This window comes from Myotis myotis, unplaced genomic scaffold, assembly GCF_014108235.1.
Source record: "Myotis myotis isolate mMyoMyo1 unplaced genomic scaffold, mMyoMyo1.p scaffold_m19_p_2, whole genome shotgun sequence".
Taxonomy (NCBI): domain Eukaryota; kingdom Metazoa; phylum Chordata; class Mammalia; order Chiroptera; family Vespertilionidae; genus Myotis; species Myotis myotis.
Window position 1 is genome coordinate 72,766,397 of NW_023416324.1, and position 6,510 is coordinate 72,772,906.

Below are 6,510 nucleotides of genomic sequence, written 5' to 3' on the forward strand. Positions count from 1 at the left end.
TTTTTTTCAGTAAAAAATGTCATTGGAATCTTGATAGTGATTGCATTGAATCTATAGATTACTTTAGAGAGTATGAATATTTTAACAATATTAATTCTTCCAATACATCAACATGAGATATCTTTAAATTTGTTTGCATCTTCCTCAGTTTCTTTTATCAAAGACTTATAGGTTTCAGTGTATAGGTCTTTTAACTCCTGGGTTACATTTATTCCTAAATATTTCATTATTTTTTATGCTATTGTAAGTGGGATTTTTTCTCTTTCAAAGATTTTATCATTAGTGTATAGAAACACAACTAATTTTTGTATGTTGATTTTGTAACTTTACTGAATTCATTTTTTTGTAACATCTTTTTTTGGGGGGTCTTTAGGATTTTTTTATATATGAGATCATATAATCTGCAAGCAAATACAGTTTTACTTTTTTCTTTGGAGGGAAAAGCTTTTACAACCAGTTGGATGCCCTTTATTTCTTTTCCTTTCCTGATTGTTCTGGCTAAACTTCTAATGCCATGTTAAGTAGAAATAGTGAGTAGGCACCTTTATGTTGTTCTGGAAATTAGAGGGAAAGCTTTTAAGCTGATGAGTATGATGCTATCTGTGGTTTGTTCTGTATGGTCTTCATTGTGTTGAGGTATATTTTTTCTATGCCCAATTTGTTGGCCATTTTTATTATGAAAGAATTTTGTATTTTGTCAATTTTTTTTTCTGTATCTATTAAAATCATTGTATGATTTTATCTTGCATTATATTAATGTGGTATATCACATTTATTGATGTGTGCATCTCAGTGATAAATCCCACTTGTATGATCCTTTGGCTGCTTTGGTAATATTTTGCTGAGAATTTTTGCATCTATATTCATCAGAGATATTGGTCTATAGCTTTTTAAAAAAAATCTTGCTTATCCTTATTTTGCTTTGGTATCAGGGTAATGCTGGTACCATAAAATGAATTTGGGAGTTCTCTCCTATTCAATTTTTTGGAAGAATCTGAGGAAGATTGGTGTTAGTTTTTTAAATGTTTGGTAGACTTCACCAGTGAAACCATCTAGTTCTAGTATTTTCTTAGTGGATTTTGATTTCTGATTCCTTACTTATATTAGTTTGTTCAGAGTTCCAATTTCTTCATGATTCAAGCTTGGTTGTTTGTATATTTCTAAGAATTTATCTGTTTCTTCTGGTCTTTCCAATTTGTTGGCTTATAATTGTTCATAGAGTCTTTTAAGATTCTTTATGTTTCTGTGGTATTAGTTGCAATGTCTCCTTTTTCAATTCTGATTTTATTTGATCTCTCTCTCTCTCCTTATTTAGCTAAAGGTTTGACCATTGTGTTTATTTTTTAAAAAAACAGCTTTCAGTTTGATCTTTTCTATTGTTTTCCTGGTCACTATTCCATTTATTACTGCTTTGATCTTTGCTATTTCCTTCCCTATGCAATCTTTGAGCTTTTTTCCTTGTTTTCCCCCCTGGCTCCTTGAGGTATAAAATTAGGTTGTTTATTTGAGATTTTTCTTTGTTCTTGTTGTGAGTGTTTGTTTCTATAAACTTCTCTGTTAGAACTGTTTTTGCTGAATCCATAGGTTTTGGTGTGTTGTATTTCCATTCTCATTTGCTTCAAGATATTTTTTTAAAATTTCCCTTTGATTTCTTCTTTGACCCATTCACTAGTTGTTCATAAATGTGCTATTGAATTTCCACATATTTGTCTACTTTTTATCTTTCCTCCTATTATTGATTTCTAGTTTCATACATTTTAGTCAAAAAGATACTTGGTATGATTTTAATGTTTGTCATTTTTTAAGACTTTTTGGAGGCCTAACATATGATCTATCCTGGAGAATGTTCTATGTGCATTTGAGAAAAATGTGCAGCCTGCTGCTGTTGGATGGAACATTTTGTATATTTCTGTTAGGTTCATTTGGTCTAAAATATAGTTCAAATCTACTGTCTTTTTATTGATTTTCTGTTTGGATGATCTATACATTGTTGAAAGGAGGGTATTGAAGTTCCCTACCATTATTATATTGTTGTCTATACTACCATCATACCTGTTCATATTTGGAAGTTCTCAGATATTAATTCCTTAAATAATCTCTAGGAGAGAAACATAAGCTGCTCTTGGAGCAGAAGGAACTAGGAAATTACTTCTTTGGGGGGGATAAATCAGATAAATCTGGGAAGACTTTTGCAACAAGTATGATCCCTGATCTGGATCTTAAACCATAAGTGAGATTTTTGAACTTACGACTGTAGAAAGGAAATTCAGAGATGGGGCTGGGGAAATACCCACTATGGACCCCTATAACTCTGGCTATCTATGAGTGTTTACCTCCAGGTTCTTTCTTTTCCCCATGTTTATGTCCTACCTCTTCTGATTAGATTTGAAACTTCTCAAGTATTTCTAATTCTTGTTCCTAACACTTGCTCAATAAACATTTGTAATCATAATGGCTGTTTCCTTCTGCAGTTTTATGATGTGTCATAGAAATATGATGTGTCAATATTTAATCTGTGTCATATCTAACCTTTGGAGGGAAAAGCTTTTATAACCAGTTGGTATCACATGAGAATGGATGGGGATATATTTGTTTATGTGATAACAAGGATTGAGGGTTTTAAATATAGGTTTCAGGTATGCTTTGTGGTTGTTGCTTACAGAGAGGTAGTTATACTATGGCTTCAGTGTCAAGGATAAGGTTATTAGTTGGGACAGAAGTTTAAATATATGCATATGTTGGTTAAGCACCACAGTATATGGATATTGGCATGTAAAAGATGTTTGGGTATAGGACCAGAATATCTCTCAAATATAGTCAAGAGTTTTTGGTTGTTTCTCAAAAAGCTAAAATCCATTCAGTTGCTTTCTGGGGTAGGTCATAGCTAGGCCTGTTGCAATGAAGCCTTGAAAGTATAGTAAGAAATAAAAAAAGGAAGGATGTGACTGGTGAAGCATGAAGTTCCTCCTATAATCATAAAGAAGAGTGCAGACTTGGCCTTCCTACTCCTGCCAAGTTGAATGTTGCGTAAAGGGCAATATGCCCACAGATCTTAGCTTCTCTGACTTGGTGAATTCCTCACCTCACCCTGGCTGCTGAGGCCACCAAACTTTGGATAGGCCTCTGGAGAAATGAGGTATGACCGAAAGTCGACATATACTTACCACCAGGGGTGTTTGATCACATGCATATTTGCTGCATGGCATATTAACTGGTTCAGTGGTTAAATGGAGTGACATAGCAACTCACCTGATTCTGAGTTGCCATTCTCTGTCTACCTTTATACTTGGACTAGTCTTTGAGTATTGTCCTAACTCATTTCACTATTACTCAATTCATAACTCTGGGGTAATATCAGGAGTGAGAGGGGAAATGTAAACATGGAGTCAAAGAGTTACAATATGTTAGATTATCTCCAGCTCTGCTCTTGGCAGAGGTCCTCTCATGATTTCATTCAAAAATCATTGCTTGGTGGATGGAAGGAAAGTGTTGATGCCCTTTCTTTTAAACCTTTGCTAACCAGGAAAGCTCCTGACTTGTTATATAGGGTAACCTGGGCTAGGTACATATTTCTCAGACTCACTTTTACAGCCTTAGGCAGTTTTGAAAATCATTTCAGATTTAGGTGTTCAGTTTTGAACCATAAGAAAAGTTGGTGAGCCATGAACTGACTTATAGATAATTGGTTCATGTTCAAAGTTGATGGTGATCCATAAAATTATGCTTGGTTGATATCATGTCTGCTGAAGGAATTCTATGTGACAGGACACAAAATTGGCTGTGATTTCCAGGGCTCTAGGGAAGCTCATTGCTTAAAAAAGTCCTTTCCGCCAAAACCGGTTTGGCTCAGTGGATAGAGCGTCGGCCTGCGGACTGAAAGGTCCCAGGTTCGATTCCGGTCAAGGGCATGTACCTGGGTTGCGGGCATATCCCCAGTAGGAGATGTGCAGGAGGCAGCTGATCGGTGTTTCTCTCTCATCGATGTTTCTAACTCTCTATCTCTCTCCCTTCCTCTCTGTAAAAAATCAATAAAATATATTAAAAAAAAAAAAAAAAAGTCCTTTCCCACCTTCCAATCATTTTCTAAAATATTCCAAAACATCCCCATTCTAGTGTATATTTTTATCCAGTTAAATTTATTCCTAAAAGGTTGGAAATTTTTTATATCTATTGGTCAATAAAGGGCCTGAGAGCATCAAAGGAAATGGCTACAATAGCAATGGGACCAAAGAAGAAATTCTGGGTTATAGGTGGACAATTTCCCTTTTTCTTTTTTTGTGGCAAATATAAACACTATCAGTACCAATATTAGTATATTTATGCTACTTTACAATATAAACGAGGTAGCTCAAAAAGTTTGAAATGTCCCTACTTCTTGGGAAGCTAGTGACTAAGACTTTGTTTCATTCTGTTGAATGATAAATTTTTGGAGGAGAAAATGACTATGTGCTATAGCTTCTTCTTATTATTATTTTTTTATAATACAGCCAATTTTATTAATTCTCCAAAATACACCGAGTGGCCAGATTATTATGACCACCTGACGTTTGTAGGCAAGTTAGCTATAATTTCACGCTGAAGTTGCTAGAGGGCCAGACCATTATAAATAGGGAAGCAGGTTGTTTACCAAGACAGTAGAAGTGATTTTTTTCTGAAGATATGGGTAAACAATGCGATTTATACTAAGCATATATATCCCACATTCAAAGGCTGTTAAATCACGTTGTTTACCTATATCTTCAGAAAAAATCACTTCTACTGTTGTGGCAAACAACCTGCTTCCCTATTTATAATGGTCTGGCTCTCTAGCAACTTCAGCGAGAAATTATAGCTAACTTGCCTACAAACGTCAGGTGGTCATAATAATCTGGCCACTCAGTGTATAAACTCAATACAGAAGCCAAAGTCTGGAGTTGTCCAGTTAGGAGCCTCTGATCTACTATGCTGATTAAGCTCCTTCTCAATATCCATGGCCAACATCTGGCTTCCAAAAGGAAGGCTTTTGGTCCTTTCAATCACTTGCTGATATGGTGAAACTGCATTGTTATCAACAATGACATGGCCTATTTTGGAATCAAACTTGACATCCAGTCTTGCATTTCTAATCAAATTTACAATCTGTCTTTCAGCTTCTTCTGAAATCATGTTCAACTTATCTGCCAACATGTTAATGCTGATACACTGGTGGATGTGACAAAAATCTCAAATATGAAGAGACAAGCCACCAAGAAGTCGTTTGCAAGCACAGATTCACATTCCCTCAGCTTTTTCTGAACCCCATCAAAGTCGAAGTTAACATAAGCATTAAATAAACTCTGTAATGGGGTCTTTATATGTGTAAGGTTCCTATTGAATAAGTTTGCCCAGACCTCTTAGCACCCACTGGCGCTTTTGAGCATCTCTTTGTTGAGACTGCTCTAGTCAAATAGTGAAGAATATGGACGCATCATATGAATTGCAGAGACCATGAATGAGACGTGTTCACTACTGAAGACACTGGAGTGGCGAACTCAGAGTTATTATCTATGGTCTCTTTTAACTGTGTGAGGACTTCTGTGGCTGCATCCCGATTCTGCATTAAGATTTCAGAGGCCAGTTATCTGTGCTGTAACTTTTTTCTCAGCTTACCTTGGCTCCAACTTTGCCAGCTGTATGCAAATGCCCTAAAAATGTTCATGTAACAAAATGGCCTGTATAAAGTAGCTTCTCTCCTTTGTGGAGGAACCAGTGCTAAAGGCTTCCTCTGTTTTAAATTGCTGCCATGGAGACAAATCTTATGCATCAGCTTGGTGTTTTAATCACCAGGTGTTTAAATACCTGGATAGAGTACTTTGTCCTCCAAAATATTTAGACAGTAAAAATATAAAAACCATTTCATAATAAATAGCAATGCAATTAGATTTGGAGGGGGATAACTAATGGGGACACATTTTATAAATGAGCTCATCAATGATGCCTAGTGAGACTTTTGCAAGATTATATCACTAGTTAGAGATAAAACTTTAAATAAGGTACCTGATTCATATTTTCACTGCTTCCTGGTGTGGTGTTTGATTCATTTGCCCCTCACTGAAGGAGGAGGAGGAGGGGGTGTTGTTAGTCATCTTTTGCCTAAGGTCCACTCAAACCTGATGCTACAAAAACATTATAGGAGATTATGTGTCATTGCTATGACAACCATATGACCACCAAGACTATAAAGGAGAAATGAAAATTTGAAGGATTGCTTCTTCTCTCAGGGAGCAGCAAATTTGAGAAGCAGTGTGATTTGCCCAAGTTAGAAACAGTGGGCTAACTTTGCTTGTCAGAAATAATGAATGTGGGTACATAACACAATCTAGTCAGGATCCTCTGGCCCAGAACCTGGACACTGTCTTTGGAAATAGAGAAGAATGAGTATTGTGATTCTTTTCATGCTTTGAATTCATTCTATTAACCTAATTCACCCAGTATTTTGAAGTTAGTTCAGGTGCTGTAATTTCCATCACTTTTTGCCACATGGCTCAGAGC

At 35.9% G+C, this 6,510-nt stretch overlaps 1 pseudogene; it reads right to left on the bottom strand.

Moving 5' to 3' along the window:
• Positions 1 to 4,875: 4,875 nt before the first annotated feature.
• Positions 4,876 to 5,596, bottom strand: LOC118675562 (annotated as a pseudogene).
• Positions 5,597 to 6,510: the final 914 nt, after the last annotated feature.